The sequence below is a fragment of the Rhinichthys klamathensis genome, unplaced genomic scaffold (genome assembly GCF_029890125.1).
Source record: "Rhinichthys klamathensis goyatoka isolate OS25496 unplaced genomic scaffold, OSU_Roscu_1.1 h1tg000173l_1, whole genome shotgun sequence".
Classification (NCBI taxonomy): Eukaryota; Metazoa; Chordata; class Actinopteri; order Cypriniformes; family Leuciscidae; genus Rhinichthys; species Rhinichthys klamathensis.
In genome coordinates, this window is record NW_026606703.1 from 127,029 (window position 1) to 153,202 (window position 26,174).

The following is a 26,174-nucleotide window of genomic DNA, read 5'->3' on the forward strand; positions in this document are numbered from 1 at the left end:
GTTTTTAATATATATGCTGAAATTCGCTACAAAGTCCTTGGACTTTTGAAATAGGTGAAGGCCATCGTACCAAGGAGCTGTAGGCAGACTGCCATTCCGAATGAGCTCTTATCTGTTGTTTGTGGAATTTACACAGATTGTCACATTGCTTGCAGGAAAGATTATGGGATGGAGCCATCTTCGAAAAAGCACATGTGACACATCATGAGGTTTCTGTAAACCTTTTTTTCAAATCAAGTTTCCGTAGTGTAGTGGTTATCACGTTCGCTTTACACGCGAAAGGTCCTCATTTCGAAACCGGAAACAAGTGAAGCCGTTTTTAATATATATGCTGAAATTCGCTACAAAGTCCTTGGACTTTTGAAATAGGTGAAGGCCATCGTACCAAGGAGCTGTAGGCAGACTGCCATTCCGAATGAGCTCTTATCTGTTGTTTGTGGAATTTACACAGATTGTCACATTGCTTGCAGGAAAGATTATGGGATGGAGCCATCTTCGAAAAAGCACATGTGACACATCATGAGGTTTCTGTAGTGTAGTGGTCATCACGTTCGCCTAACACGCGAAAGGTCCTCGGTTCCAAACCGAGCAGAAACAGCAGTCGGGTTTTGACAGAAAATTTAAACTGTTTGCCACAATAGGAGGGTTCAGCTCACTTTTCCTTTATACACTTTTTAATAAGCGTGCACCAGAAGATTTCTGTATGCACCCAGAAGACATGTTTCCGTAGTGTAGTGGTTATCACGTTCGCCTCACACGCGAAAGGTCCCCAGTTCGAAACTGGGCGGAAACTGTGGGTGGTAGTTGCAAAATTTTCTTATGTGGTTTTCTGTTGAGCAGGTCAGTAGACTTGCAGGGCGATTTGCGGTGTAAACTCTTTAGAAAAGGACTAAAACAAAACAAATGACCATTGAGGTTTCCTGTAGAGTAATAAAGAATGTTTCGTCTGCCACCAAAAATAGCAGCTTTTTGCCATTTTAAGAACACTGGGCAGTCTATTGTTTCAGTCGCTTTTGAACAAGCGTACGCTAGAAGAGGTCGGACTGTTTTTCAAATCAAGTTTCCGTAGTGTAGTGGTTATCACGTTCGCTTTACACGCGAAAGGTCCTCAGTTCGAAACTGGGCGGAAACAAGTGAAGCCGTTTTTAATATATATGCTGAAATTCGCTACAAAGTCCTTGGACTTTTGAAATAGGTGAAGAACATCGTACCAAGGAGCTGTAGGCAGACTGCCATTCCGAATGAGCTCTTATCTGTTGTTTGTGGAATTTACACAGATTGTCACATTGCTTGCAGGAAAGATTATGGGATGGAGCCATCTTCGAAAAAGCACATGTGACACATCATGAGGTTTCTGTAAACCTTTTTTTCAAATCAAGTTTCCGTAGTGTAGTGGTTATCACGTTCGCTTTACACGCGAAAGGTCCTCATTTCGAAACTGGGCGGAAACAAGTGAAGCCGTTTTTAATATATATGCTGAAATTCGCTACAAAGTCCTTGGACTTTTGAAATAGGTGAAGGCCATCGTACCAAGGAGCTGTAGGCAGACTGCCATTCCGAATGAGCTCTTATCTGTTGTTTGTGGAATTTACACAGATTGTCACATTGCTTGCAGGAAAGATTATGGGATGGAGCCATCTTCGAAAAAGCACATGTGACACATCATGAGGTTTCTGTAAACCTTTTTTTCAAATCAAGTTTCCGTAGTGTAGTTGTTATCACGTTCGCTTTACACGCGAAAGGTCCTCATTTCGAAACTGGGCGGAAACAAGTGAAGCCGTTTTTAATATATATGCTGAAATTCGCTACAAAGTCCTTGGACTTTTGAAATAGGTGAAGGCCATCGTACCAAGGAGCTGTAGGCAGACTGCCATTCCGAATGAGCTCTTATCTGTTGTTTGTGGAATTTACACAGATTGTCACATTGCTTGCAGGAAAGATTATGGGATGGAGCCATCTTCGAAAAAGCACATGTGACACATCATGAGGTTTCTGTAGTGTAGTGGTCATCACGTTCGCCTAACACGCGAAAGGTCCTCGGTTCCAAACCGAGCAGAAACAGCAGTCGGGTTTTGACAGAAAATTTAAACTGTTTGCCACAATAGGAGGGTTCAGCTCACTTTTCCTTTATACACTTTTTAATAAGCGTGCACCAGAAGATTTCTGTATGCACACAGAAGACATGTTTCCGTAGTGTAGTGGTTATCACGTTCGCCTCACACGCGAAAGGTCCCCAGTTCGAAACTGAGCGGAAACTGTGGGTGGTAGTTGCAAAATTTTCTTATGTGGTTTTCTGTTGAGCAGGTCAGTAGACTTGCAGGGCGATTTGCGGTGTAAACTCTTTAGAAAAGGACTAAAACAAAACAAATGACCATTGAGGTTTCCTGTAGAGTAATAAAGAATGTTTCGTCTGCCACCAAAAATAGCAGCTTTTTGCCATTTTAAGAACACTGGGCAGTCTATTGTTTCAGTCGCTTTTGAACAAGCGTACGCTAGAAGAGGTCGGACTGTTTTTCAAAACAAGTTTCCGTAGTGTAGTGGTTATCACGTTCGCTTTACACGCGAAAGGTCCTCAGTTCGAAACTGGGCGGAAACAAGTGAAGCCGTTTTTAATATATGTGCTGAAATTCGCTACAAAGTCCTTGGACTTTTGAAATAGGTGAAGGCCATCGTACCAAGGAGCTGTAGGCAGACTGCCATTCCGAATGAGCTCTTATCTGTTGTTTGTGGAATTTACACAGATTGACACATTGCTTGCAGGAAAGATTATGGGATGGAGCCATCTTCGAAAAAGCACATGTGACACATCATGAGGTTTCTGTAGTGTAGTGGTCATCACGTTCGCCTAACACGCGAAAGTTCCTCGGTTCCAAACCGAGCAGAAAGAGCAGTCGGGTTTTGACAGAAAATTTAAACTGTTTGCCACAATAGGAGGGTTCAGCTCACTTTTCCTTTATACACTTTTTAATAAGCTTGCGCCAGAAGATTTCTGTATGCACCCAGAAGACATGTTTCCGTAGTGTAGTGGTTATCACGTTCGCCTCACACGCGAAAGGTCCCCAGTTCGAAACTGGGCGGAAACTGTGGGTGGTAGTTGCTAAAATTTTCCATCTTCGAAAAAAGCACATGTGACACATCATGAGGTTTCTGTAGTGTAGTGGTCATCACGTTCGCCTAACACGCGAAAGTTCCTCGGTTCCAAACCGAGCAGAAAGAGCAGTCGGGTTTTGACAGAAAATTTAAACTGTTTGCCACAATAGGAGGGTTCAGCTCACTTTTCCTTTATACACTTTTTAATAAGCTTGCGCCAGAAGATTTCTGTATGCACCCAGAAGACATGTTTCCGTAGTGTAGTGGTTATCACGTTCGCCTCACACGCGAAAGGTCCCCAGTTCGAAACTGGGTGGAAACTGTGGGTGGTAGTTGCTAAAATTTTCCATCTTCGAAAAAAGCACATGTGACACATCATGAGGTTTCTGTAGTGTAGTGGTCATCACGTTCGCCTAACACGCGAAAGGTCCTCGGTTCGAAACCGAGCAGAAACAGCAGTCGGGTTTTGACAGAAAATTTAAACTGTTTGCCACAATAGGAGGGTTCAGCTCACTTTTCCTTTATACACTTTTTAACAAGCTTGCACAAGAAGATTTCTGTATGCGCCCAGAAGATGTTTCCGTAGTGTAGTGGTTATCACGTTCGCCTCACACGCGAAAGGTCCCCAGTTCGAAACTGGGCGAAAACTGTGGGTGGTAGTTGCTAAAATTTCTTATTTGGTTTTCTGTTGAGCAGGTCAGTACACTTGCAGGGCGATTTGCGGTGTAAACTCTTTAGAAAAGGACTAAAACAAAACAAATGACCATTGAGGTTTCCTGTAGAGTAATAAAGAATGTTTCGTCTGCCACCAAAAATAGCAGCTTTTTGCCATTTTAAGAACACTGGGCAGTCTATTGTTTCAGTCGCTTTTGAACAAGCGTACGCTTTTGAAATAGGTGAAGGCCATCGTACCAAGGAGCTGTAGGCAGACTGCCATTCCGAATGAGCTCTTATCTGTTGTTTGTGGAATTTACACAGATTGTCACATTGCTTGCAGGAAAGATTATGGGATGGAGCCATCTTCGAAAAAAGCACATTTGACACATCACGAGGTTTCTGTAGTGTAGTGGTCATCACGTTCGCCTAACACGCGAAAGGTCCTGGGCTCGAAACCGAGCAGAAACAGCAGTCGGGTTTTGACAGAAAATTTAAACTGTTTGCCACAATAGGAGGGTTCAGCTCACTTTTCCTTTATACACTTTTTAACAAGCGTGCACCAGAAGATTTCTGTATGCACCCAGAAGACATGTTTCCGTAGTGTAGTGGTTATCACGTTCGCCTCACACGCGAAAGGTCCCCAGTTCGAAACTGGGCGAAAACTGTGGGTGGTAGTTGCTAAAATTTCTTATTTGGTTTTCTGTTGAGCAGGTCAGTACACTTGCAGGGCGATTTGCGGTGTAAACTCTTTAGAAAAGGACTAAAACAAAACAAATGACCATTGAGGTTTCCTGTAGAGTAATAAAGAATGTTTCGTCTGCCACCAAAAATAGCAGCTTTTTGCCATTTTAAGAACACTGGGCAGTCTATTGTTTCAGTCGCTTTTGAACAAGCGTACGCTTTTGAAATAGGTGAAGGCCATCGTACCAAGGAGCTGTAGGCAGACTGCCATTCCGAATGAGCTCTTATCTGTTGTTTGTGGAATTTACACAGATTGTCACATTGCTTGCAGGAAAGATTATGGGATGGAGCCATCTTCGAAAAAAGCACATGTGACACATCACAAGGTTTCTGTAGTGTAGTGGTCGTCACGTTTGCCTAAAACGCGAAAGGTCCTCGGCTCGAAACCGAGCAGAAACAGCAGTCGGGTTTTGACAGAAAATTTAAACTGTTTGCCACAATAGGAGGGTTCCTGTAGAGAAATAAAGAATGTTTCGTCTGCCACCAAAAATAGCAGCTTTTTGCCATTTTAAGAACACTGGGCAGTCTATTGTTTCAGTCGCTTTTGAACAAGCGTACGCTAGAAGAGGTCGGACTGTTTTTCAAATCACGTTTCCGTAGTGTAGTGGTTATCACGTTCGCTTTACACGCGAAAGGTCCTCAGTTCGAAACTGGGCGGAAACAAGTGAAACCGTTTTTTAAATATATGCTGAAATTCGCTACAAAGTCCGTCAACTTTTGAAATAGGTGAAGGCCATCGTACCAAGGAGCTGTAGGCAGACTGCCATTCCGAATGAGCTCTTATCTGTTGTTTGTGGAATTTACACAGATAGTCACATTGCTTGCAGGAAAGATTATGGGATGGAGCCATCTTCGAAAAAAGCACATTTGACACATCACAAGGTTTCTGTAGTGTAGTGGTCATCACGTTCGCCTAACACGCGAAAGGTCCTCGGCTCGAAACCGAGCAGAAACAGCAGTCGGGTTTTGACAGAAAATTTAAACTGTTTGCCACAATAGGAGGGTTCAGCTCACTTTTCCTTTATACACTTTTTAACAAGCGTGCACCAGAAAATTTCTGTATGCACCCAGAAGACATGTTTCCGTAGTGTAGTGGTTATCACGTTCGCCTCACACGCGAAAGGTCCCCAGTTTGAAACTGGGCGGAAACTGTGGGTGGTAGTTGCTAAAATTTCTTATGTGGTTTTCTGTTGAGCAGGTCAGTACACTTGCAGGGCGATTTGCGGTGTAAACTCTTTAGAAAAGGACTAAAACAAAACAAATGACCATTGAGGTTTCCTGTAGAGTAATAAAGAATGTTTCGTCTGCCACCAAAAATAGCAGCTTTTTGCCATTTTAAGAACACTGGGCAGTCTATTGTTTCAGTCGCTTTTGAACAAGCGTACGCTAGAAGAGGTCGGACTGTTTTTCAAATCACGTTTCCGTAGTGTAGTGGTTATCACGTTCGCTTTACACGCGAAAGATCCTCAGTTCGAAACTGGGCGGAAACAAGTGAAGCCGTTTTTAATATATATGCTGAAATTCGCTACAAAGTCCTTGGACTTTTGAAATAGGTGAAGGCCATCGTACCAAGGAGCTGTAGGCAGACTGCCATTCCGAATGAGCTCTTATCTGTTGTTTGTGGATTTTACACAGATTGTCACATTGCTTGCAGGAAAGATTATGGGATGGAGCCATCTTCGAAAAAAGCACATGTGACAAATCACGAGGTTTCTGTAGTGTAGTGGTCATCACGTTCGCCTCACACGCGAAAGGTCCCCAGTTCGAAACTGGGCGGAAACTTTAGGTGGTTGTTGCTAAAATTTCTTATGTGGTTTTCTGTTGAGCAGGTCAGTACACTTGCAGGGCGATTTGCGGTGTAAACTCTTTAGAAAAGGACTAAAACAAAACAAATGACCATTGAGGTTTCCTGTAGAGTAATAAAGAATGTTTCGTCTGCCACCAAAAATAGCAGCTTTTTGCCATTTTAAGAACACTGGGCAGTCTATTGTTTCAGTCGCTTTTGAAATAGGTGAAGGCCATCGTACCAAGGAGCTGTAGGCAGACTGCCATTCCGAATGAGCTCTTATCTGTTGTTTGTGGAATTTACACAGATTGTCACATTGCTTGCAGGAAAGATTATGGGATGGAGCCATCTTCGAAAAAAGCACATGTGACACATCATGAGGTTTCTGTAGTGTAGTGGTCATCACGTTCGCCTAACACGCGAAAGGTCCTCGGTTCGAAACCGAGCAGAAACAGCAGTCGGGTTTTGACAGAAAATTTAAACTGTTTGCCACAAAAGGAGGGTTCAGCTCACTTTTCCTTTATACACTTTTTAACAAGCGTGCACCAGAAGATTTCTGTATGCGCCCAGAAGACATGTTTTCGTAGTGTAGTGGTTATCACGTTCGCCTCACACGCGAAAGGTCCCCAGTTCGAAACTGGGCGGAAACTTTAGGTGGTTGTTGCTAAAATTTCTTATGTGGTTTTCTGTTGAGCAGGTCAGTACACTTGCAGGGCGATTTGCGGTGTAAACTCTTTAGAAAAGGACTAAAACAAAACAAATGACCATTGAGGTTTCCTGTAGAGTAATAAAGAATGTTTCGTCTGCCACCAAAAATAGCAGCTTTTTGCCATTTTAAGAACACTGGGCAGTCTATTGTTTCAGTCGCTTTTGAAATAGGTGAAGGCCATCGTACCAAGGAGCTGTAGGCAGACTGCCATTCCGAATGAGCTCTTATCTGTTGTTTGTGGAATTTACACAGATTGTCACATTGCTTGCAGGAAAGATTATGGGATGGAGCCATCTTCGAAAAAAGCACATGTGACACATCATGAGGTTTCTGTAGTGTAGTGGTCATCACGTTCGCCTAACACGCGAAAGGTCCTCGGTTCGAAACCGAGCAGAAACAGCAGTCGGGTTTTGACAGAAAATTTAAACTGTTTGCCACAAAAGGAGGGTTCAGCTCACTTTTCCTTTATACACTTTTTAACAAGCGTGCACCAGAAGATTTCTGTATGCGCCCAGAAGACATGTTTTGGTAGTGTAGTGGTTATCACGTTCGCCTCACACGCGAAAGGTCCCCAGTTTGAAACTGGGCGGAAACTGTGGGTGATAGTTGCTAAAATTTCTTATGTGGTTTTCTGTTGAGCAGGTCAGTACACTTGCAGGGCGATTTGCGGTGTAAACTCTTTAGAAAAGGACTAAAACAAAACAAATGACCATTGAGGTTTCCTGTAGAGTAATAAAGAATGTTTCGTCTGCCACCAAAAATAGCAGCTTTTTGCCATTTTAAGAACACTGGGCAGTCTATTGTTTCAGTCGCTTTTGAAATAGGTGAAGGCCATCGTACCAAGGAGCTGTAGGCAGACTGCCATTCCGAATGAGCTCTTATCTGTTGTTTGTGGAATTTACACAGATTGTCACATTGCTTGCAGGAAAGATTATGGGATGGAGCCATCTTCGAAAAAAGCACATGTGACACATCATGAGGTTTCTGTAGTGTAGTGGTCATCACGTTCGCCTAACACGCAAAAGGTCCTCGGTTCGAAACCGAGCAGAAACAGCAGTCGGGTTTTGACAGAAAATTTAAACTGTTTGCCACAATAGGAGGGTTCAGCTCACTTTTCCTTTATACACTTTTTAACAAGCGTGCACCAGAAGATTTCTGTATGCACCTAGAAGACATGTTTCCGTAGTGTAGTGGTTATCACGTTCGCCTCACACGCGAAAGGTCCCCAGTTCGAAACTGGGCGGAAACTGTGGGTGGTAGTTGCTAAAATTTCTTATGTGGTTTTCTGTTGAGCAGGTCAGTACACTTGCAGGGCGATTTGCGGTGTAAACTCTTTAGCAAGGAACTAAAACAAAACAAATGACCATTGAGGTTTCCTGTAGAGAAATAAAGAATGTTTCGTCTGCCACCAAAAATAGCAGCTTTTTGCCATTTTAAGAACACTGGGCAGTCTATTGTTTCAGTCGCTTTTGAACAAGCGTACGCTAGAAGAGGTCGGACTGTTTTTCAAATCATGTTTCCGTAGTGTAGTGGTTATCACGTTCGCTTTACACGTGAAAGGTCCTCAGTTCGAAACTGGGCGGAAACAAGTGAAGCCGTTTTTAATATATATGCTGAAATTCGCTACAAAGTCCTTGGACTTTTGAAATAGGTGAAGGCCATCGTACCGAGGAGCTGTAGGCAGACTGCCATTCCGAATGAGCTCTTATCTGTTGTTTGTGGAATTTACACAGATTGTCACATTGCTTGCAGGAAAGATTATGGGATGGAGCCATCTTCGAAAAAAGCACATGTGACACATCTTGAGGTTTCTGTAGTGTAGTGGTCATCACGTTTGCTTAACACGCGAAAGGTCCTCGGTTCGAAACCGAGCAGAAACAGCAGTTGGGTTTTGACAAAAAATTTAAACTGTTTGCCACAATAGGAGGGTTCAGCTCACTTTTCCTTTATACACTTTTTAACAAGCGTGCACCAGAAGATTTCTGTATGCACCCAGAAGACATGTTTCCGTAGTGTAGTGGTTATCACGTTCGCCTCACACGCGAAAGGTCCCCAGTTCGAAACTGGGCGGAAACTTTGGGTGGTAGTTGCTAAAATTTCTTATGTGGTTTTCTGTTGAGCAGGTCAGTACACTTGCAGGGCGATTTGCGGTGTAAACTCTTTAGAAAAGGACTAAAACAAAACAAATGACCATTGAGGTTTCCTGTAGAGTAATAAAGAATGTTTCGTCTGCCACCAAAAATAGCAGCTTTTTGCCATTTTAAGAACACTGGGCAGTCTATTGTTTCAGTCGCTTTTGAAATAGGTGAAGGCCATCGTACCAAGGAGCTGTAGGCAGACTGCCATTCCGAATGAGCTCTTATCTGTTGTTTGTGGAATTTACACAGATTGTCACATTGCTTGCAGGAAAGATTATGGGATGGAGCCATCTTCGAAAAAAGCACATGTGACACATCTTGAGTTTTCTGTAGTGTAGTGGTCATCACGTTTGCTTAACACGCGAAAGGTCCTCGGTTCGAAACCGAGCAGAAACAGCAGTTGGGTTTTGACAGAAAATTTAAACTGTTTGCCACAATAGGAGGGTTCAGCTCACTTTCCTTTATACACTTTTTAACAAGCGTGCACCAGAAGATTTCTGTATGCACCCAGAAGACATGTTTCCGTAGTGTAGTGGTTATCACGTTCGCCTCACACGCGAAAGGTCCCCAGTTCGAAACTGGGCGGAAACTTTGGGTGGTAGTTGCTAAAATTTCTTATGTGGTTTTCTGTTGAGCAGGTCAGTACACTTGCAGGGCGATTTGCGGTGTAAACTCTTTAGAAAAGGACTAAAACAAAACAAATGACCATTGAGGTTTCCTGTAGAGTAATAAAGAATGTTTCGTCTGCCACCAAAAATAGCAGCTTTTTGCCATTTTAAGAACACTGGGCAGTCTATTGTTTCAGTCGCTTTTGAAATAGGTGAAGGCCATCGTACCAAGGAGCTGTAGGCAGACTGCCATTCCGAATGAGCTCTTATCTGTTGTTTGTGGAATTTACACAGATTGTCACATTGCTTGCAGGAAAGATTATGGGATGGAGCCATCTTCGAAAAAAGCACATGTGACACATCTTGAGGTTTCTGTAGTGTAGTGGTCATCACGTTTGCTTAACACGCGAAAGGTCCTCGGTTCGAAACCGAGCAGAAACAGCAGTTGGGTTTTGACAGAAAATTTAAACTGTTTGCCACAATAGGAGGGTTCAGCTCACTTTTCCTTTATACACTTTTTAACAAGCGTGCACCAGAAGATTTCTGTATGCACCCAGAAGACATGTTTCCGTAGTGTAGTGGTTATCACGTTCGCCTCACACGTGAAAGGTCCCCAGTTCGAAACTGGGCGGAAACTTTGGGTGGTAGTTGCTAAAATTTCTTATGTGGTTTTCTGTTGAGCAGGTCAGTACACTTGCAGGGCGATTTGCGGTGTAAACTCTTTAGAAAAGGACTAAAACAAAACAAATGACCATTGAGGTTTCCTGTAGAGTAATAAAGAATGTTTCGTCTGCCACCAAAAATAGCAGCTTTTTGCCATTTTAAGAACACTGGGCAGTCTATTGTTTCAGTCGCTTTTGAACAAGCGTACGCTAGAAGAGGTCGGACTGTTTTTCAAATCACGTTTCCGTAGTGTAGTGGTTATCACGTTCGTTTTACACGTGAAAGGTCCTCAGTTCGAAACTGGGCGGAAACAAGTGAAGCCGTTTTTAATATATATGCTGAAATTCGCTACAAAGTCCTTGGACTTTTGAAATAGGCGAAGGCCATCGTACCGAGGAGCTGTAGGCAGACTGCCATTCCGAATGAGCTCTTATCTGTTGTTTGTGGAATTTACACAGATTGTCACATTGCTTGCAGGAAAGATTATGGGATGGAGCCATCTTCGAAAAAAGCACATGTGACACATCATGAGGTTTCTGTAGTGTAGTGGTCATCACGTTCGCCTAACACGCGAAAGGTCCTCGGCTCGAAACCGAGCAGAAACAGCAGTCGGGTTTTGACAGAAAATTTAAACTGTTTGCCACAATAGGAGGGTTCAGCTCACTTTTCCTTTATACACTTTTTAACAAGCGTGCACCAGAAGATTTCTGTATGCACCCAGAAGACATGTTTTCGTAGTGTAGTGGTTATCACGTTCGCCTCACACGCGAAAGGTCCCCAGTTCGAAACTGGGTGGAAACTGTGGGTGGTAGTTGCTAAAATTTTTAATGTGGTTTTCTGTTGAGCAGGTCAGTACACTTGCAGGGCGATTTGCGGTGTCAACTCTTTAGAAAAGGACTAAAACAAAACAAATGACCATTGAGGTTTCCTGTAGAGTAATAAAGAATGTTTCGTCTGCCACCAAAAATAGCAGATTTTTGCCATTTTAAGAACACTGGGCAGTCTATTGTTTCAGTCGCTTTTGAACAAGCGTACGCTTTTGAAATAGGTGAAGGCCATCGTACCAAGGAACTGTAGGCAGACTGCCATTCCGAATGAGCTCTTATCTGTTGTTTGTGGAATTTACACAGATTGTCACATTGCTTGCAGGAAAGATTATGGGATGGAGCCATCTTCGAAAAAAGCACATGTGACACATCATGAGGTTTCTGTAGTGTAGTGGTCATCACGTTTGCCTAACACGCGAAAGGTCCTCGGTTCGAAACCGAGCAGAAACAGCAGTTGGGTTTTGACAGAAAATTTAAACTGCTTGCCACAATAGGAGGGTTCAGCTCACTTTTCCTTTATACACTTTTTAACAAGCGTGCACCAGAAGATTTCTGTATGCACCCAGAAGACATGTTTTCGTAGTGTAGTGGTTATCACGTTCGCCTCACACGCGAAAGGTCCCCAGTTCGAAACTGGGTGGAAACTGTGGGTGGTAGTTGCTAAAATTTTTAATGTGGTTTTCTGTTGAGCAGGTCAGTACACTTGCAGGGCGATTTGCGGTGTCAACTCTTTAGAAAAGGACTAAAACAAAACAAATGACCATTGAGGTTTCCTGTAGAGTAATAAAGAATGTTTCGTCTGCCACCAAAAATAGCAGCTTTTTGCCATTTTAAGAACACTGGGCAGTCTATTGTTTCAGTCGCTTTTGAAATAGGTGAAGGCCATCGTACCAAGGAGCTGTAGGCAGACTGCCATTCCGAATGAGCTCTTATCTGTTGTTTGTGGAATTTACACAGATTGTCACATTGCTTGCAGGAAAGATTATGGGGTGGAGCCATCTTCGAAAAAAGCACATGTGACACATCATGAGGTTTCTGTAGTGTAGTGGTCATCACGTTCGCCTAACACGCGAAAGGTCCTCGGTTCGAAACCGAGCAGAAACAGCAGTCGGGTTTTGACAGAAAATTTAAACTGTTTGCCACAATAGGAGGGTTCAGCTCACTTTTCCTTTATACACTTTTTAACAAGCGTGCACCAGAAGATTTCTGTATGCGCCCAGAAGACATGTTTTCGTAGTGTAGTGGTTATCACGTTCGCCTCACACGTGAAAGGTCCCCAGTTTGAAACTGGGCGGAAACTGTTGGTGGTAGTTGCTAAAATTTCTTATGTGGTTTTCTGTTGAGCAGGTCAGTACACTTGCAGGGCGATTTGCGGTGTAAACTCTTTAGAAAAGGACTAAAACAAAACAAATTACCATTGAGGTTTCCTGTAGAGTAATAAAGAATGTTTCGTCTGCCACCAAAAATAGCAGCTTTTTGCCATTTTAAGAACACTGGGCAGTCTATTGTTTCAGTCGCTTTTGAACAAGCGTACGCTAGAAGAGGTCGGACTGTTTTTCAAATCACGTTTCCGTAGTGTAGTGGTTATCACGTTCGCTTTACACGCGAAAGGTCCTCAGTTCGAAACTGGGCGGAAACAAGTGAAGCCGTTTTTAATATATATGCTGAAATTCGCTACAAAGTCCTTGGACTTTTGAAATAGGTGAAGGCCATCGTACCAAGGAGCTGTAGGCAGACTGCCATTCCGAATGAGCTCTTATCTGTTGTTTGTGGAATTTACACAGATTGTCACATTGCTTGCAGGAAAGATTATGGGATGGAGCCATCTTCGAAAAAAGCACATGTGACACATCACGAGGTTTCTGTAGTGTATTGGTCATCACGTTCGCCTAACACGCGAAAGGTCCTCGGCTCGAAACCGAGCAGAAACAGCAGTCGGGTTTTGACAGAAAATTTAAACTGTTTGCCACAACAGGAGGGTTCAGCTCACTTTTCCTTTATACACTTTTTAACAAGCGTGCACCAGAGAATTTCTGTATGCACCCAGAAGACATGTTTCCGTAGTGTAGTGGTTATCACGTTCGCCTCACACGCGAAAGGTCCCCAGTTCGAAACTGGGCGGAAACTGTGGGTGGTAGTTGCTCAAATTTCTTATGTGGTTTTCTGTTGAGCAGGTCAGTACACTTGCAGGGCGATTTGCGGTGTAAACTCTTTAGAAAAGGACTAAAACAAAACAAATGACCATTGAGGTTTCCTGTAGAGTAATAAAGAATGTTTCGTCTGCCACCAAAAATAGCAGCTTTTTGCCATTTTAAGAACACTGGGCAGTCTATTGTTTCAGTCGCTTTTGAACAAGCGTACGCTTTTGAAATAGGTGAAGGCCATCGTACCAAGGAGCTGTAGGCAGACTGCCATTCCGAATGAGCTCTTATCTGTTGTTTGTGGAATTTACACAGATTGTCACATTGCTTGCAGGAAAGATTATGGGATGGAGCCATCTTCGAAAAAAGCACATGTGACACATCACGAGGTTTCTGTAGTGTAGTGGTCGTCACGTTCGCCTAACACGCGAAAGGTCCCTGGCTCGAAACCGAGCAGAAACAGCAGTCGGGTTTTGACAGAAAATTTAAACTGTTTGCCACAATAGGAGGGTTCAGCTCACTTTTCCTTTATACACTTTTTAACAAGCGTGCACCAGAGAATTTCTGTTTGCACCCAGAAGACATGTTTCCGTAGTGTAGTGGTTATCACGTTCGCCTCACACGCGAAAGGTCCCCAGTTCGAAACTGGGCGGAAACTGTGGGTGGTAGTTGCTAAAATTTCTTATGTGGTTTTCTGTTGAGCAGGTCAGTACACTTGCAGGGCGATTTGCGGTGTAAACTCTTTAGAAAAGGACTAAAACAAAACAAATGACCATTGAGGTTTCCTGTAGAGTAATAAAGAATGTTTCGTCTGCCACCAAAAATAGCAGCTTTTTGCCATTTTAAGAACACTGGGCAGTCTATTGTTTCAGTCGCTTTTGAACAAGCGTACGCTTTTGAAATAGGTGAAGGCCATCGTACCAAGGAGCTGTAGGCAGACTGCCATTCCGAATGAGCTCTTATCTGTTGTTTGTGGAATTTACACAGATTGTCACATTGCTTGCAGGAAAGATTATGGGATGGAGCCATCTTCGAAAAAAGCACATGTGACACATCTTGAGGTTTCTGTAGTGTAGTGGTCATCACGTTTGCTTAACACGCGAAAGGTCCTCGGTTCGAAACCGAGCAGAAACAGCAGTTGGGTTTTGACAGAAAATTTAAACTGTTTGCCACAATAGGAGGGTTCAGCTCACTTTTCCTTTATACAATTTTTAACAAGCGTGCACCAGAAGATTTCTGTATGCACCCAGAAGACATGTTTTCGTAGTGTAGTGGTTATCACGTTCGCCTCACACGCGAAAGGTCCCCAGTTCGAAACTGGGCGGAAACTGTGGGTGGTAGTTGCTAAAATTTTTAATGTGGTTTTCTGTTGAGCAGGTCAGTACACTTGCAGGGCGATTTGCGGTGTCAACTCTTTAGAGAAGGACTAAAACAAAACAAATGACCATTGAGGTTTCCTGTAGAGTAATAAAGAATGTTTCGTCTGCCACCAAAAATAGCAGCTTTTTGCCATTTTAAGAACACTGGGCAGTCTATTGTTTCAGTCGCTTTTGAACAAGCGTACGCTTTTGAAATAGGTGAAGGCCATCGTACCAAGGAACTGTAGGCAGACTGCCATTCCGAATGAGCTCTTATCTGTTGTTTGTGGAATTTACACAGATTGTCACATTGCTTGCAGGAAAGATTATGGGATGGAGCCATCTTCGAAAAAAGCACATGTGACACATCATGAGGTTTCTGTAGTGTAGTGGTCATCACGTTTGCCTAACACGCGAAAGGTCCTCGGTTCGAAACCGAGCAGAAACAGCAGTTGGGTTTTGACAGAAAATTTAAACTGTTTGCCACAAAAGGAGGGTTCAGCTCACTTTTCCTTTATACACTTTTTAACAAGCGTGCACCAGAAGATTTCTGTATGCACCCAGAAGACATGTTTCCGTAGTGTAGTGGTTATCACGTTCGCCTCACACGCGAAAGGTCCCCCGTTTCGAAACTGGGTGGAAACTTTGGGTGGTAGTTGCTAAAATTTCTTATGTGGTTTTCTGTTGAGCAGGTCAGTACACTTGCAGGGCGATTTGCGGTGTAAACTCTTTAGAAAAGGACTAAAACAAAACAAATGACCATTGAGGTTTCCTGTAGAGTAGTGGTTCTCAACGGGGGCGGTACCGCCCCCCAGGGGGCGTTCAGAGAACAACGGGGGGCGTTAGACGCAAGAGTCTTGAAAGGGGGGCGTTCAGGTGTTAATGGGGGGCGTTCACGAGTAACGGAAATTTGTGTTCATTTACTGTGATTCATTTTAAGCATTTAGTAATTTATTTGTAATAAACACTTTAAGTGGGCTATTAAAAAAGTGTTAGGACCATATATGTTAAATTATGTTGTAAAACATATGCGTAGATTGTGATGTCATATTGTGTGTGCGCGCACGTCTATGGTGCGCGTGAAAGAAAACGTCAGCAGCGCTCAAATAAAAAAAAGAAAATCATTCGTCCGCGGCCGTTCTAGCCTACTCCTGACCGCAAGTCCACCGTCAGTATACTAGCAGGTTTTTTGTGTTCATTTCTATTGCATTACGATTGAAAGCAGTATCAATAATGTCAAAAATATAATGTGCAGTCAAGTTCGGGTGTGAATGCTGTTTAAATGAGTGTTCTCACCGACACGCTTGTTGTGATTCTTCTTCCAGTTTAATGTACATGTAGCCTAAGCTATGTATCGTTACTTTTGCAACGACTATATTATTTTTCCAGTTATAGACCAGCGCTCTGACTAGAATCCAGCGCTGGCTAGAATCTGCATTCACGCGCTCAAACATGTGTTTCGCGCTGACAACAATCCAGCGCTGGCTAGAGTCACGCAGCGGAGGAATGGAAAGTTGACATGCCATTAAAAAGTATTGACTTAAGTATTGAAACACTTCTATTTTTTCAAATATTTTCAATAAATCATGTTCCCATTTACTCCGGCGACGAATTTCAAAATTAAACTAAATTCTATTTATAAGGTAAAACTTAAAATTTTTTAGGCATTAACTAATTCCAATGCCTAATGCCAAAATGTTTTCTTTGTTCACCAAGTAATTTACTGGTCAGGCATTATTGTTAACTCAATTTGAAAATGACAATTTGATGGATAATTTTTATATTATATTAATATTTAAATATATTCTGCAATCACATTTTGGTAATGTAGGCTATTCATTCCGCCATCACATCTGAGAGCGAAACGCTGCTTGGGTAACGTTAGTTTCAAGATATAAAAACAATTAATAATACAATAATAATTGAATTGTTCGTGTGTTTATTCTTGTTAGAAGATTTTTCTTTTAACTGATTATGAAAACAAATTAATCACGACAAACCAAATTAATTGTAATTGTATTAATTATACCTGATACCAAGGTATTTTAGGCCTACAATTTTAACATAATTTTTCATGAAAAATCATGATTGTATATTTATTTTTAAGTAAGGTTAATGTAAGCAGCTTCTTGCAATACTCTCCTAAATGCTAATAAAACCTACGTGCAAACATTACCGCTTTAATGACTGTCCTTTATTTTTCAGTGCATTTGTTTTATAATATATGGCTATTTATGTCATGGGATTAATATAATATAACTATTATTATGTATTAGTGTAATGTAGACAAACACAACTAAAAGAGGTTTGAATTTTTCTTTGTTTAATTTGAACACTGAATATGGGTTGGAGCTTTTAATTTTGAACTCTCAAAGTGCACCAGATTGATGCATTTAACATTAAAATGCACACATTTTTCTTACGGGGGGCTTGCCCCCCGAACCCCCCTAGAAGGCCCGAAGTTCACCCACCACAGATTTACCAAAAATCCTGTGAGAAACACTGCTATTGCTATTCAATGCAGTGTATAGCTTGTTTTTTGGATTAATCGCTGTGGAGTATAGTTCGATTGTATTAATAAATGACAATTTTGTACTTATTTCATCTGTTACTCGTTCCTGCTCGCTCATTAGTTTGGGGGTGGGGGGCGGTCGGGGACCTGGATATTGGATAGGGGGCGCTGGCCCAAAAAAGGTTGAGAACCACTGCTGTAGAGTAATAAAGAATGTTTCGTCTGCCACCAAAAATAGCAGCTTTTTGCCATTTTAAGAACACTGGGCAGTCTATTGTTTCAGTCGCTTTTGAACAAGCGTACGCTAGAAGAGGTCGGACTGTTTTCCAAATCACGTTTCCGTAGTGTAGTGGTTATCACGTTCGCTTTACACGCGAAAGGTCCTCAGTTCGAAACTGGGCGGAAACAAGTGAAGCCGTTTTTAATATAAATGCTGAAATTCGCTACAAAGTCCTTGGACTTTTGAAATAGGTGAAGGCCATCGTACCAAGGAGCTGTAGGCAGACTGCCATTCCGAATGAGCTCTTATCTGTTGTTTGTGGAATTTACACAGATTGTCACATTGCTTGCAGGAAAGATTATGGGATGGAGCCATCTTCGAAAAAAGCACATGTGACACATCATGAGGTTTCTGTAGTGTAGTGGTCATCACGTTCGCCTAACACGCGAAAGGTCCTCGGTTCGAAACCGAGCAGAAACAGCAGTCGGGTTTTGACAGAAAATTTAAACTGTTTGCCACAATAGGAGGGTTCAGCTCACTTTTCCTTTATACACTTTTTAACAAGCGTGCACCAGAAGATTTCTGTATGCGCCCAGAAGACATGTTTTCGTAGTGTAGTGGTTATCACGTTCGCCTCACACGTGAAAGGTCCCCAGTTTGAAACTGGGCGGAAACTGTGGGTGGTAGTTGCTAAAATTTCTTATGTGGTTTTCTGTTGAGCAGGTCAGTACACTTGCAGGGCGATTTGCGGTGTAAACTCTTTAGAAAAGGACTAAAACAAAACAAATGACCATTGAGGTTTCCTGTAGAGTAATAAAGAATGTTTCGTCTGCCACCAAAAATAGCAGCTTTTTGCCATTTTAAGAACACTGGGCAGTCTATTGTTTCAGTCGCTTTTGAACAAGCGTACGCTTTTGAAATAGGTGAAGGCCATCGTACCAAGGAACTGTAGGCAGACTGCCATTCCGAATGAGCTCTTATCTGTTGTTTGTGGAATTTACACAGATTGTCACATTGCTTGCAGGAAAGATTATGGGATGGAGCCATCTACGAAAAAAGCACATGTGACACATCATGAGGTTTCTGTAGTGTAGTGGTCATCACGTTCGCCTAACACGCGAAAGGTCCTTGGTTCGAAACCAAGCAGAAACAGCAGTCGGGTTTTGACAGAAAATTTAAACTGTTTGACACAATAGGAGGGTTCAGCTCACTTTTCCTTTATACACTTTTTAACAAGCGTGCACCAGAAGATTTCTGTATGCACCCAGAAGACATGTTTCCGTAGTGTAGTGGTTATCACGTTCGCCTCACACGCGAAAGGTCCCCCGTTCGAAACTGGGCGGAAACTGTGGGTGGTAGTTGCTAAAATTACTTATGTGGTTTTCTGTTGAGCAGGTCAGTACACTTGCAGGGCGATTTGTGGTGTAAACTCTTTAGAAAAGGACTAAAACAAAACAAATGACCATTGAGGTTTCCTGTAGAGTAATAAAGAATGTTTCGTCTGCCACCAAAAATAGCAGCTTTTTGCCATTTTAAGAACACTGGGCAGTCTATTGTTTCAGTCGCTTTTGAACAAGCGTACGCTTTTGAAATAGGTGAAGGCCATCGTACCAAGGAGCTGTAGGCAGACTGCCATTCCGAATGAGCTCTTATCTGTTGTTTGTGGAATTTACACAGATTGTCACATTGCTTGCAGGAAAGATTATGGGATGGAGCCATCTTCGAAAAAAGCACATGTGACACATCACGAGGTTTCTGTAGTGTAGTGGTCGTCACGTTCGCCTAACACGCGAAAGGTCCTCGGCTCGAAACCGAGCAGAAACAGCAGTCGGGTTTTGACAGAAAATTTAAACTGTTTGCCACAATAGGAGGGTTCAGCTCACTTTTCCTTTATACACTTTTTAACAAGCGTGCACCAGAAGATTTCTGTATGCACCCAGAAGACATGTTTCCGTAGTGTAGTGGTTATCACGTTCGCCTCACACGCGAAAGGTCCCCAGTTCGAAACTGGGCGGAAACTGTGGGTGGTAGTTGCTAAAATTTCTTATGTGGTTTTCTGTTGAGCAGGTCAGTACACTTGCAGGGCGATTTGCGGCGTAAACTCTTTAGAAAAGGACTAAAACAAAACAAATGACCATTGAGGTTTCCTGTAGAGTAATAAAGAATGTTTCGTCTGCCACCAAAAATAGCAGCTTTTTGCCATTTTAAGAACACTGGGCAGTCTATTGTTTCAGTCGCTTTTGAACAAGCGTACGCTAGAAGAGGTCGGACTGTTTTTCAAATCACGTTTCCGTAGTGTAGTGGTTGTCACGTTCGCTTTACACGCGAAAGGTCCTCAGTTCGAAACTGGGCGGAAACAAGTGAAGCCGTTTTTAATATATATGCTGAAATTCGCTACAAAGTCCTTGGACTTTTGAAATAGGTGAAGGCCATCGTACCAAGGAGCTGTAGGCAGACTGCCATTCCGAATGAGCTCTTATCTGTTGTTTGTGGAATTTACACAGATTGTCACATTGCTTGCAGGAAAGATTATGGGATGGAGCCATCTTCGAAAAAAGCACATGTGACACATCACGAGGTTTCTGTAGTGTAGTGGTCATCACGTTCGCCTAACACGCGAAAGGTCCTCGGCTCGAAACCGAGCAGAAACAGCAGTCGGGTTTTGACAGAAAATTTAAACTGTTTGCCACAATAGGAGGGTTCAGCTCACTTTTCCTTTATACACTTTTTAACAAGCGTGCACCAGAAGATTTCTGTATGCACCCAGAAGACATGTTTCCGTAGTGTAGTGGTTATCACGTTCGCCTCACACGCGAAAGGTCCCCAGTTCGAAACTGGGCGGAAACTGTGGGTGGTAGTTGCTAAAATTTCTTATGTGGTTTTCTGTTGAGCAGGTCAGTACACTTGCAGGGCGATTTGTGGTGTAAACTCTTTAGAAAAGGACTAAAACAAAACAAATGACCATTGAGGTTTCCTGTAGAGTAATAAAGAATGTTTCGTCTGCCACCAAAAATAGCAGCTTTTTGCCATTTTAAGAACACTGGGCAGTCTATTGTTTCAGTCGCTTTTGAACAAGCGTACGCTTTTGAAATAGGTGAAGGCCATCGTACCAAGGAGCTGTAGGCAGACTGCCATTCCGAATGAGCTCTTATCTGTTGTTTGTGGAATTTACACAGATTGTCACATTGCTTGCAGGAAAGATTATGGGATGGAGCCATCTTCGAAAAAAGCACATGTGACACATCACGAGGTTTCTGTAGTGTAGTGGTCATCACGTTCGCCTAACACGCGAAAGGTCCGCGGTTCGAAACCGAGCAGAAACAGCAGTCGGGTTTTGACAGAAAATTTAAACTGTTTGCCACAATAGGAGGGTTCAGCTCACTTTTCCTTTATACACTTTTTAACAAGCGTGCACCAGAAGATTTCTGTATGCACCCAGAAGACATGTTTCCGTAGTGTAATGGTTATCACGTTCGCCTCACACGCGAAAGGTCCCCAGTTCGAAACTGGGCGGAAACTGTGGGTGGTAGTTGCTAAAATTTCTTATGTCGTTTTCTGTTGAGCAGGTCAGTACACTTGCAGGGCGATTTGCGGTGTAAACTCTTTAGAAAAGGACTAAAACAAAACAAATGACCATTGAGGTTTCCTGTAGAGTAATAAAGAATGTTTCGTCTGCCACCAAAAATAGCAGCTTTTTGCCATTTTAAGAACACTGGGCAGTCTATTGTTTCAGTCGCTTTTGAAATAGGTGAAGGCCATCGTACCAAGGAGCTGTAGGCAGACTGCCATTCCGAATGAGCTCTTATCTGTTGTTTGTGGAATTTACACAGATTGTCACATTGCTTGCAGGAAAGATTATGGGATGGAGCCATCTTCGAAAAAAGCACATGTGACACATCATGAGGTTTCTGTAGTGTAGTGGTCATCACGTTCGCCTAACACGCGAAAGGTCCTCGGTTCGAAACCGAGCAGAAACAACAGACGGGTTTTGACAGAAAATTTAAACTGTTTGCCACAATAGGAGGGTTCAGCTCACTTTTCCTTTATACACTTTTTAACAAGCGTGCACCAGAAGATTTCTGTATGCACCCAGAAGACATGTTTCCGTAGTGTAATGGTTATCACGTTCGCCTCACACGCGAAAGGTCCCCAGTTCGAAACTGGGCGGAAACTGTGGGTGGTAGTTGCTAAAATTTCTTATGTGGTTTTCTGTTGAGCAGGTCAGTACACTTGCAGGGCGATTTGCGGCGTAAACTCTTTAGAAAAGGACTAAAACAAAACAAATGACCATTGAGGTTTCCTGTAGAGTAATAAAGAATGTTTCGTCTGCCACCAAAAATAGCAGCTTTTTGCCATTTTAAGAACACTGGGCAGTCTATTGTTTCAGTCGCTTTTGAAATAGGTGAAGGCCATCGTACCAAGGAGCTGTAGGCAGACTGCCATTCCGAATGAGCTCTTATCTGTTGTTTGTGGAATTTACACAGATTGTCACATTGCTTGCAGGAAAGATTATGGGATGGAGCCATCTTCGAAAAAAGCACATGTGACACATCATGAGGTTTCTGTAGTGTAGTGGTCATCACGTTCGCCTAACACGCGAAAGGTCCTCGGTTCGAAACCGAGCAGAAACAACAGACGGGTTTTGACAGAAAATTTAAACTGTTTGCCACAATAGGAGGGTTCAGCTCACTTTTCCTTTATACACTTTTTAACAAGCGTGCACCAGAAGATTTCTGTATGCGCCCAGAAGACATGTTTTCGCAGTGTAGTGGTTATCACGTTCGCCTCACACGCGAAAGGTCCCCAGTTTGAAACTGGGCGGAAACTGTGGGTGGTAGTTGCTAAAATTTCTTATGTGGTTTTCTGTTGAGCAGGTCAGTACACTTGCAGGGCGATTTGCGGTGTAAACTCTTTAGAAAAGGACTAAAACAAAACAAATGACCATTGAGGTTTCCTGTAGAGTAATAAAGAATGTTTCGTCTGCCACCAAAAATAGCAGCTTTTTGCCATTTTAAGAACACTGGGAAGTCTATTGTTTCAGTCGCTTTTGAACAAGCGTACGCTTTTGAAATAGGTGAAGGCCATCGTACCAAGGAGCTGTAGGCAGACTGCCATTCCGAATGAGCTCTTATCTGTTGTTTGTGGAATTTACACAGATTGTCACATTGCTTGCAGGAAAGATTATGGGATGGAGCCATCTTCGAAAAAAGCACATGTGACACATCATGAGGTTTCTGTAGTGTAGTGTTCATCACGTTCGCCTAACACGCGAAAGGTCCTCGGTTGAAACCGAGCAGAAACAGCAGTCGGGTTTTGACAGAAAATTTAAACTGTTTGCCACAATAGGAGGGTTCAGCTCACTTTTCCTTTATACACTTTTTAACAAGCGTGCACCAGCAGTTCTCTTACGAGAGGTTCTCTCGTATTGCGTAAGCTAGCTTACGCTGCGGGAAAGATTCATCTTTGCTGAGAATTTGAAGCCAAAAAATTATTTCATAATTTGTATCCATTTAACAACGCAGTTCCTCTGCGGCAGACCTTGAGCAGGCTAGCTAGCAGCTCATTGGTTCGCTCAGAGAGAACTGCTTAAGCCTATGGGAGAGCGGGGCTGAACCCGCTGCCAATGAGAAGCGCCCGCGCGCTCATTGCGTCATGGCCCGCCAGAATGGGCGTGGCTATGGTGTATATAACAGTCTCTCCCAGGCTTATATGTTGATTCATTTCATCTACAGCGAGCTACACGCTTCTGCTGTCTTGCGAAAAGCCGTCGCCGTCGAGAAGGCATCACTCTAGCGAGGTCCCGGACCCTGAAGAAGCCGGCCGTCTTCGCCACCTTCAGCCGCCCTGCAAGCTAGTGCCATCCGACGACTGTATCCTTCTCTCATATTTCTAAAAGAGCGCGAGCGTCTTTTTAAAGATGCCTCGCTTCGCCTGCGGCTCTTGCCGCGCTCCTCTCGAGGACGGAGACCGCCATGTCATTTGCGCTCTCTGCCTGGGACTCGAGCACGCGGAACTCGCCCTCGCTGATGGAGGATGCGACTTCTGTGAGAGCCTGCCGTTGTCGTCCCTGCGGGCACGACTTCTGGCGGCTAAATTCGCTCCCGCGCCGCCTCTCTCTTCGCCGCGGAAGAAGAAACGCCGCGCCCAGAGGCCACCGGAGCCCCCTGCGGAACCATGCGGGCCGCCGCCTCCCGCTTCCCGCTCTCCCTCCCCGCCCCAGCCGGGCATACAGTTGCCGCCGAGTGGCCGCTCTGTCGCTTCCGATGACGCCGCGGAGGAGAAGGATTCCACGAGAGAGTCGGCGGGGATCCGCGCCGGAATAGAGGAGGAACTAATGCGCCTCCTCTCACAGGCCGTCGAACGCCTCGGTCTCGAGTGGTCTCCTCCACCCGAGCAGGCCCCGAACCGGATGGACGGCAGCTTTTTTCATCGGCGCTCGACCCCCGCGTGCAACCGGGCCGCCCCATTCCTGCCTGAACTTCACACAGAGCTGACGAAGTCCTGGAATGCCCCACTCTCGGCCAGAAACCGCTCCGATATCTCCGCCTCGCTGTGCTCGGTGGACGGAGCCGCCGAAAAAGGTTATTCAGCCATGCCGCCCGTTGAGGACTTGGTCGCCGCCCACCTCTGCCCGCCCTCTGCTAGATGGCGCTCTTCCCCCACGCTTCCTTCGAAAGCTTGCAGAGCGACCTCGAGCTTTCATGCTCGCGCCTATGCCGCTGCCGGTCAGGCCGACAGGGCGGCCGCCCTCGCTCTCGCTCTGACAGCCGCCGCAGACCGCCCTCGCTCTCGCTCTGACAGCCGCCGCAGACCGCCGCCCCCACGGGGCCCGCGACCCAAGATCACGCTGAAGCCTGATCATCAGAAGTCTGCCTAGCACAGTCAAGAAAACGACGGCGCTCTCCCGCTGCGGCCGGACCGCCGTCAAAGCTTCACCCTCTGCCAGTCCCCGTTGTTTCGCCGACTGCTGTAGTGTTTACCGCCACAAACAAACAAGCCCAGCCCGCTTGCGAGCGACAAAAAGCCGTTTTTACGGCTACCTAGAGAAATCTCAAAAAGAGAAAATATGCCAGTTGTGTAGAAAATGTGCCCACAATCATGTGTTCACCCATACACACAAGCATAACATATCCCGTGTCTCTCTCAGAGCCCCCCCACATGAAGCGGGCACAGCCCGCTCTAGTATCAGAGAACATAAACACGCCCACGAGCTCATGCGCGTGTCCCCTCTCTGCTCGCTCTGTTTCACGGCCCATAGACTCCTCTCTGAGTGTAAGTCCCGTTGCCACACACATTCAAAGCGCGCCCACACACTGTGTCCAGCCCGCTATGTGCAGCAATCAGGGCGATATAGCCATTCGGCCACTAGCCGCATGCTCCAAAGCGTGGGAAGCCATTCCAGGCATTTCCCCGTGGGTGCTAAGCATTATAAAGAACGGCTATCTGCTACAGTTTCGCCGCCACCCGCCTCGTTCGCGCGCTTGGCTCGAATCTACTGTCAGCCCGCTGGCCGCCAACACGCTCCGCTCAGAAATTGCGACGCTGTTGCAAAAGGGCGCTATAGAGAGAGTCCCGCCATCTATGACCGAGTCGGGGTTTTACGGCCGTTATTTTCTGGTTCCCAAGAAAGACGGCGGCCTCAGACCGATTTTAGATCTCAGGTTTTTGAACAAAGTGCTCATGAAGAGACCGTTCAAGATGCTCACTATCAGGAAACTCCTCGCGCAGGTGTGCCAGGGGGACTGGTTCATCTCTCTAGACCTGAAAGACGCCTATTTTCAGATCCAGATAAATCCCCGTCACAGGCCATTCTTACGTTTCGCCTTCGAGGGTCATGTTTATCAATACGCCGTTCTCCCGTTCGGCTTATCCCTGGCGCCCCGTACCTTCACGAAGTGTATGGATACGGCGCTCGCCCCCCTGCGGAGCCAGGGGCTGCGCATATTGAATTATCTGGACGACTGGCTGATTTTGGCTCAATCACGGACGGAGCTTCTGTCGCACCGCGCAGTTCTCCTCGACCATCTGAAAACGCTGGGCCTCTCTGTCAACTGGACGAAGAGCTCCCTTCAACCCAGTCAATCGATTTCCTTCCTAGGAATAGATTTGAACTCGGTCACAATGACGGCTCGCCTGTCTACACAGCGCGCGCGCAGTGTTCAGCGACTAGCCGCCTCTTTTCAGATGGGCACCCGCACACCTCTGAAAACTTTTCAGAGGATGCTGGGTTACATGGCCTCAGCCTCCGCTGTGCTTCAGCTGGGCCTTCTGCACATGCGCCCGCTTCAGCTCTGGTTAAAAAGCCGTGTACCCCACCGCGCGTGGAACACGGGCCGCCAGCTGATCAGGGTTACGCAGACATGTCTCACGGCACTGCAGCCATGGACAGTAGCAGAATGGTTTCGGCGAGGCGTCACGATGGGGACCTTTTCCCGCCGAAAGGTCATCTCGACAGACGCATCCAACACGGGTTGGGGTGCGGTCTGCGAGGGCTCACCGGCCTTCGGCCATTGGTCGACTCAGGAAAGCCCCTTGCACATAAACTGTCTGGAAATGCTTGCGGTCGAGAACGCGCTCTCGCGCTTCCTCCCGCTCATTCGGGGACACCACGTCCTGATCCGTTCGGACAACATGGCTGTGGTCTCCTATCTCAACCGTCAGGGCGGTGTCAGATCCAGGAATCTCTTCCTGCTGACACACCGCATTCTAGTTTGGTCTCAGAGC

The 26,174-nt window shown here is 44.7% G+C and overlaps 65 non-coding genes across 65 annotated transcripts; all 65 read left to right on the forward strand.

Moving 5' to 3' along the window:
- The first annotated feature begins 524 nt into the window (after positions 1–524).
- Positions 525–597, forward strand: trnav-aac (transfer RNA valine (anticodon AAC)). Its single transcript has one exon. It is a non-coding gene; the product is annotated as a tRNA-Val (tRNA).
- A 123-nt stretch (positions 598–720) lies between these two features.
- Positions 721–793, forward strand: trnav-cac (transfer RNA valine (anticodon CAC)). Its single transcript has one exon. It is a non-coding gene; the product is annotated as a tRNA-Val (tRNA).
- A 266-nt stretch (positions 794–1,059) lies between these two features.
- trnav-uac (transfer RNA valine (anticodon UAC)) lies at positions 1,060–1,132 on the forward strand. Its single transcript has one exon. It is a non-coding gene; the product is annotated as a tRNA-Val (tRNA).
- A 246-nt stretch (positions 1,133–1,378) lies between these two features.
- On the forward strand, positions 1,379–1,451 carry trnav-uac (transfer RNA valine (anticodon UAC)). The gene has a single exon. It is a non-coding gene; the product is annotated as a tRNA-Val (tRNA).
- A 537-nt stretch (positions 1,452–1,988) lies between these two features.
- Positions 1,989–2,061, forward strand: trnav-aac (transfer RNA valine (anticodon AAC)). The gene has a single exon. It is a non-coding gene; the product is annotated as a tRNA-Val (tRNA).
- A 123-nt stretch (positions 2,062–2,184) lies between these two features.
- On the forward strand, positions 2,185–2,257 carry trnav-cac (transfer RNA valine (anticodon CAC)). The gene has a single exon. It is a non-coding gene; the product is annotated as a tRNA-Val (tRNA).
- A 266-nt stretch (positions 2,258–2,523) lies between these two features.
- Positions 2,524–2,596, forward strand: trnav-uac (transfer RNA valine (anticodon UAC)). The gene has a single exon. It is a non-coding gene; the product is annotated as a tRNA-Val (tRNA).
- Positions 2,597–2,814: 218 nt separating this feature from the next.
- On the forward strand, positions 2,815–2,890 carry trnav-aac (transfer RNA valine (anticodon AAC)). Its single transcript has one exon. It is a non-coding gene; the product is annotated as a tRNA-Val (tRNA).
- Positions 2,891–3,010: 120 nt separating this feature from the next.
- trnav-cac (transfer RNA valine (anticodon CAC)) lies at positions 3,011–3,083 on the forward strand. Its single transcript has one exon. It is a non-coding gene; the product is annotated as a tRNA-Val (tRNA).
- Positions 3,084–3,143: 60 nt separating this feature from the next.
- Positions 3,144–3,219, forward strand: trnav-aac (transfer RNA valine (anticodon AAC)). The gene has a single exon. It is a non-coding gene; the product is annotated as a tRNA-Val (tRNA).
- Positions 3,220–3,339: 120 nt separating this feature from the next.
- Positions 3,340–3,412, forward strand: trnav-cac (transfer RNA valine (anticodon CAC)). The gene has a single exon. It is a non-coding gene; the product is annotated as a tRNA-Val (tRNA).
- A 60-nt stretch (positions 3,413–3,472) lies between these two features.
- Positions 3,473–3,545, forward strand: trnav-aac (transfer RNA valine (anticodon AAC)). The gene has a single exon. It is a non-coding gene; the product is annotated as a tRNA-Val (tRNA).
- A 121-nt stretch (positions 3,546–3,666) lies between these two features.
- On the forward strand, positions 3,667–3,739 carry trnav-cac (transfer RNA valine (anticodon CAC)). Its single transcript has one exon. It is a non-coding gene; the product is annotated as a tRNA-Val (tRNA).
- Positions 3,740–4,142: 403 nt separating this feature from the next.
- trnav-aac (transfer RNA valine (anticodon AAC)) lies at positions 4,143–4,215 on the forward strand. The gene has a single exon. It is a non-coding gene; the product is annotated as a tRNA-Val (tRNA).
- A 123-nt stretch (positions 4,216–4,338) lies between these two features.
- trnav-cac (transfer RNA valine (anticodon CAC)) lies at positions 4,339–4,411 on the forward strand. Its single transcript has one exon. It is a non-coding gene; the product is annotated as a tRNA-Val (tRNA).
- A 403-nt stretch (positions 4,412–4,814) lies between these two features.
- On the forward strand, positions 4,815–4,887 carry trnaf-aaa (transfer RNA phenylalanine (anticodon AAA)). Its single transcript has one exon. It is a non-coding gene; the product is annotated as a tRNA-Phe (tRNA).
- A 191-nt stretch (positions 4,888–5,078) lies between these two features.
- trnav-uac (transfer RNA valine (anticodon UAC)) lies at positions 5,079–5,151 on the forward strand. Its single transcript has one exon. It is a non-coding gene; the product is annotated as a tRNA-Val (tRNA).
- Positions 5,152–5,370: 219 nt separating this feature from the next.
- Positions 5,371–5,443, forward strand: trnav-aac (transfer RNA valine (anticodon AAC)). Its single transcript has one exon. It is a non-coding gene; the product is annotated as a tRNA-Val (tRNA).
- A 123-nt stretch (positions 5,444–5,566) lies between these two features.
- Positions 5,567–5,639, forward strand: trnav-cac (transfer RNA valine (anticodon CAC)). The gene has a single exon. It is a non-coding gene; the product is annotated as a tRNA-Val (tRNA).
- Positions 5,640–5,905: 266 nt separating this feature from the next.
- trnav-uac (transfer RNA valine (anticodon UAC)) lies at positions 5,906–5,978 on the forward strand. The gene has a single exon. It is a non-coding gene; the product is annotated as a tRNA-Val (tRNA).
- A 219-nt stretch (positions 5,979–6,197) lies between these two features.
- On the forward strand, positions 6,198–6,270 carry trnav-cac (transfer RNA valine (anticodon CAC)). Its single transcript has one exon. It is a non-coding gene; the product is annotated as a tRNA-Val (tRNA).
- Positions 6,271–6,655: 385 nt separating this feature from the next.
- trnav-aac (transfer RNA valine (anticodon AAC)) lies at positions 6,656–6,728 on the forward strand. Its single transcript has one exon. It is a non-coding gene; the product is annotated as a tRNA-Val (tRNA).
- A 123-nt stretch (positions 6,729–6,851) lies between these two features.
- On the forward strand, positions 6,852–6,924 carry trnav-cac (transfer RNA valine (anticodon CAC)). Its single transcript has one exon. It is a non-coding gene; the product is annotated as a tRNA-Val (tRNA).
- A 385-nt stretch (positions 6,925–7,309) lies between these two features.
- Positions 7,310–7,382, forward strand: trnav-aac (transfer RNA valine (anticodon AAC)). Its single transcript has one exon. It is a non-coding gene; the product is annotated as a tRNA-Val (tRNA).
- Positions 7,383–7,505: 123 nt separating this feature from the next.
- trnav-cac (transfer RNA valine (anticodon CAC)) lies at positions 7,506–7,578 on the forward strand. The gene has a single exon. It is a non-coding gene; the product is annotated as a tRNA-Val (tRNA).
- A 385-nt stretch (positions 7,579–7,963) lies between these two features.
- On the forward strand, positions 7,964–8,036 carry trnav-aac (transfer RNA valine (anticodon AAC)). Its single transcript has one exon. It is a non-coding gene; the product is annotated as a tRNA-Val (tRNA).
- A 123-nt stretch (positions 8,037–8,159) lies between these two features.
- trnav-cac (transfer RNA valine (anticodon CAC)) lies at positions 8,160–8,232 on the forward strand. The gene has a single exon. It is a non-coding gene; the product is annotated as a tRNA-Val (tRNA).
- A 266-nt stretch (positions 8,233–8,498) lies between these two features.
- trnav-uac (transfer RNA valine (anticodon UAC)) lies at positions 8,499–8,571 on the forward strand. Its single transcript has one exon. It is a non-coding gene; the product is annotated as a tRNA-Val (tRNA).
- Positions 8,572–8,790: 219 nt separating this feature from the next.
- On the forward strand, positions 8,791–8,863 carry trnav-aac (transfer RNA valine (anticodon AAC)). Its single transcript has one exon. It is a non-coding gene; the product is annotated as a tRNA-Val (tRNA).
- A 123-nt stretch (positions 8,864–8,986) lies between these two features.
- trnav-cac (transfer RNA valine (anticodon CAC)) lies at positions 8,987–9,059 on the forward strand. Its single transcript has one exon. It is a non-coding gene; the product is annotated as a tRNA-Val (tRNA).
- A 384-nt stretch (positions 9,060–9,443) lies between these two features.
- On the forward strand, positions 9,444–9,517 carry trnav-aac (transfer RNA valine (anticodon AAC)). The gene has a single exon. It is a non-coding gene; the product is annotated as a tRNA-Val (tRNA).
- A 122-nt stretch (positions 9,518–9,639) lies between these two features.
- Positions 9,640–9,712, forward strand: trnav-cac (transfer RNA valine (anticodon CAC)). The gene has a single exon. It is a non-coding gene; the product is annotated as a tRNA-Val (tRNA).
- Positions 9,713–10,097: 385 nt separating this feature from the next.
- Positions 10,098–10,170, forward strand: trnav-aac (transfer RNA valine (anticodon AAC)). Its single transcript has one exon. It is a non-coding gene; the product is annotated as a tRNA-Val (tRNA).
- A 123-nt stretch (positions 10,171–10,293) lies between these two features.
- On the forward strand, positions 10,294–10,366 carry trnav-cac (transfer RNA valine (anticodon CAC)). The gene has a single exon. It is a non-coding gene; the product is annotated as a tRNA-Val (tRNA).
- A 266-nt stretch (positions 10,367–10,632) lies between these two features.
- Positions 10,633–10,705, forward strand: trnav-uac (transfer RNA valine (anticodon UAC)). The gene has a single exon. It is a non-coding gene; the product is annotated as a tRNA-Val (tRNA).
- Positions 10,706–10,924: 219 nt separating this feature from the next.
- On the forward strand, positions 10,925–10,997 carry trnav-aac (transfer RNA valine (anticodon AAC)). The gene has a single exon. It is a non-coding gene; the product is annotated as a tRNA-Val (tRNA).
- Positions 10,998–11,120: 123 nt separating this feature from the next.
- Positions 11,121–11,193, forward strand: trnav-cac (transfer RNA valine (anticodon CAC)). The gene has a single exon. It is a non-coding gene; the product is annotated as a tRNA-Val (tRNA).
- A 403-nt stretch (positions 11,194–11,596) lies between these two features.
- On the forward strand, positions 11,597–11,669 carry trnav-aac (transfer RNA valine (anticodon AAC)). Its single transcript has one exon. It is a non-coding gene; the product is annotated as a tRNA-Val (tRNA).
- A 123-nt stretch (positions 11,670–11,792) lies between these two features.
- Positions 11,793–11,865, forward strand: trnav-cac (transfer RNA valine (anticodon CAC)). The gene has a single exon. It is a non-coding gene; the product is annotated as a tRNA-Val (tRNA).
- Positions 11,866–12,250: 385 nt separating this feature from the next.
- Positions 12,251–12,323, forward strand: trnav-aac (transfer RNA valine (anticodon AAC)). Its single transcript has one exon. It is a non-coding gene; the product is annotated as a tRNA-Val (tRNA).
- A 123-nt stretch (positions 12,324–12,446) lies between these two features.
- On the forward strand, positions 12,447–12,519 carry trnav-cac (transfer RNA valine (anticodon CAC)). Its single transcript has one exon. It is a non-coding gene; the product is annotated as a tRNA-Val (tRNA).
- A 266-nt stretch (positions 12,520–12,785) lies between these two features.
- Positions 12,786–12,858, forward strand: trnav-uac (transfer RNA valine (anticodon UAC)). Its single transcript has one exon. It is a non-coding gene; the product is annotated as a tRNA-Val (tRNA).
- Positions 12,859–13,077: 219 nt separating this feature from the next.
- trnav-aac (transfer RNA valine (anticodon AAC)) lies at positions 13,078–13,150 on the forward strand. The gene has a single exon. It is a non-coding gene; the product is annotated as a tRNA-Val (tRNA).
- A 123-nt stretch (positions 13,151–13,273) lies between these two features.
- Positions 13,274–13,346, forward strand: trnav-cac (transfer RNA valine (anticodon CAC)). The gene has a single exon. It is a non-coding gene; the product is annotated as a tRNA-Val (tRNA).
- Positions 13,347–13,945: 599 nt separating this feature from the next.
- trnav-cac (transfer RNA valine (anticodon CAC)) lies at positions 13,946–14,018 on the forward strand. The gene has a single exon. It is a non-coding gene; the product is annotated as a tRNA-Val (tRNA).
- A 403-nt stretch (positions 14,019–14,421) lies between these two features.
- On the forward strand, positions 14,422–14,494 carry trnav-aac (transfer RNA valine (anticodon AAC)). The gene has a single exon. It is a non-coding gene; the product is annotated as a tRNA-Val (tRNA).
- A 123-nt stretch (positions 14,495–14,617) lies between these two features.
- Positions 14,618–14,690, forward strand: trnav-cac (transfer RNA valine (anticodon CAC)). The gene has a single exon. It is a non-coding gene; the product is annotated as a tRNA-Val (tRNA).
- Positions 14,691–15,093: 403 nt separating this feature from the next.
- On the forward strand, positions 15,094–15,166 carry trnav-aac (transfer RNA valine (anticodon AAC)). Its single transcript has one exon. It is a non-coding gene; the product is annotated as a tRNA-Val (tRNA).
- Positions 15,167–15,289: 123 nt separating this feature from the next.
- trnav-cac (transfer RNA valine (anticodon CAC)) lies at positions 15,290–15,363 on the forward strand. Its single transcript has one exon. It is a non-coding gene; the product is annotated as a tRNA-Val (tRNA).
- A 2,202-nt stretch (positions 15,364–17,565) lies between these two features.
- Positions 17,566–17,638, forward strand: trnav-uac (transfer RNA valine (anticodon UAC)). Its single transcript has one exon. It is a non-coding gene; the product is annotated as a tRNA-Val (tRNA).
- Positions 17,639–17,857: 219 nt separating this feature from the next.
- Positions 17,858–17,930, forward strand: trnav-aac (transfer RNA valine (anticodon AAC)). Its single transcript has one exon. It is a non-coding gene; the product is annotated as a tRNA-Val (tRNA).
- Positions 17,931–18,053: 123 nt separating this feature from the next.
- On the forward strand, positions 18,054–18,126 carry trnav-cac (transfer RNA valine (anticodon CAC)). The gene has a single exon. It is a non-coding gene; the product is annotated as a tRNA-Val (tRNA).
- Positions 18,127–18,529: 403 nt separating this feature from the next.
- On the forward strand, positions 18,530–18,602 carry trnav-aac (transfer RNA valine (anticodon AAC)). Its single transcript has one exon. It is a non-coding gene; the product is annotated as a tRNA-Val (tRNA).
- A 123-nt stretch (positions 18,603–18,725) lies between these two features.
- Positions 18,726–18,798, forward strand: trnav-cac (transfer RNA valine (anticodon CAC)). The gene has a single exon. It is a non-coding gene; the product is annotated as a tRNA-Val (tRNA).
- A 403-nt stretch (positions 18,799–19,201) lies between these two features.
- On the forward strand, positions 19,202–19,274 carry trnav-aac (transfer RNA valine (anticodon AAC)). The gene has a single exon. It is a non-coding gene; the product is annotated as a tRNA-Val (tRNA).
- A 123-nt stretch (positions 19,275–19,397) lies between these two features.
- Positions 19,398–19,470, forward strand: trnav-cac (transfer RNA valine (anticodon CAC)). The gene has a single exon. It is a non-coding gene; the product is annotated as a tRNA-Val (tRNA).
- Positions 19,471–19,736: 266 nt separating this feature from the next.
- Positions 19,737–19,809, forward strand: trnav-uac (transfer RNA valine (anticodon UAC)). The gene has a single exon. It is a non-coding gene; the product is annotated as a tRNA-Val (tRNA).
- Positions 19,810–20,028: 219 nt separating this feature from the next.
- trnav-aac (transfer RNA valine (anticodon AAC)) lies at positions 20,029–20,101 on the forward strand. The gene has a single exon. It is a non-coding gene; the product is annotated as a tRNA-Val (tRNA).
- Positions 20,102–20,224: 123 nt separating this feature from the next.
- trnav-cac (transfer RNA valine (anticodon CAC)) lies at positions 20,225–20,297 on the forward strand. The gene has a single exon. It is a non-coding gene; the product is annotated as a tRNA-Val (tRNA).
- Positions 20,298–20,700: 403 nt separating this feature from the next.
- trnav-aac (transfer RNA valine (anticodon AAC)) lies at positions 20,701–20,773 on the forward strand. The gene has a single exon. It is a non-coding gene; the product is annotated as a tRNA-Val (tRNA).
- Positions 20,774–20,896: 123 nt separating this feature from the next.
- On the forward strand, positions 20,897–20,969 carry trnav-cac (transfer RNA valine (anticodon CAC)). Its single transcript has one exon. It is a non-coding gene; the product is annotated as a tRNA-Val (tRNA).
- A 385-nt stretch (positions 20,970–21,354) lies between these two features.
- trnav-aac (transfer RNA valine (anticodon AAC)) lies at positions 21,355–21,427 on the forward strand. The gene has a single exon. It is a non-coding gene; the product is annotated as a tRNA-Val (tRNA).
- Positions 21,428–21,550: 123 nt separating this feature from the next.
- Positions 21,551–21,623, forward strand: trnav-cac (transfer RNA valine (anticodon CAC)). Its single transcript has one exon. It is a non-coding gene; the product is annotated as a tRNA-Val (tRNA).
- Positions 21,624–22,008: 385 nt separating this feature from the next.
- trnav-aac (transfer RNA valine (anticodon AAC)) lies at positions 22,009–22,081 on the forward strand. Its single transcript has one exon. It is a non-coding gene; the product is annotated as a tRNA-Val (tRNA).
- Positions 22,082–22,204: 123 nt separating this feature from the next.
- Positions 22,205–22,277, forward strand: trnav-cac (transfer RNA valine (anticodon CAC)). The gene has a single exon. It is a non-coding gene; the product is annotated as a tRNA-Val (tRNA).
- Positions 22,278–26,174: the final 3,897 nt, after the last annotated feature.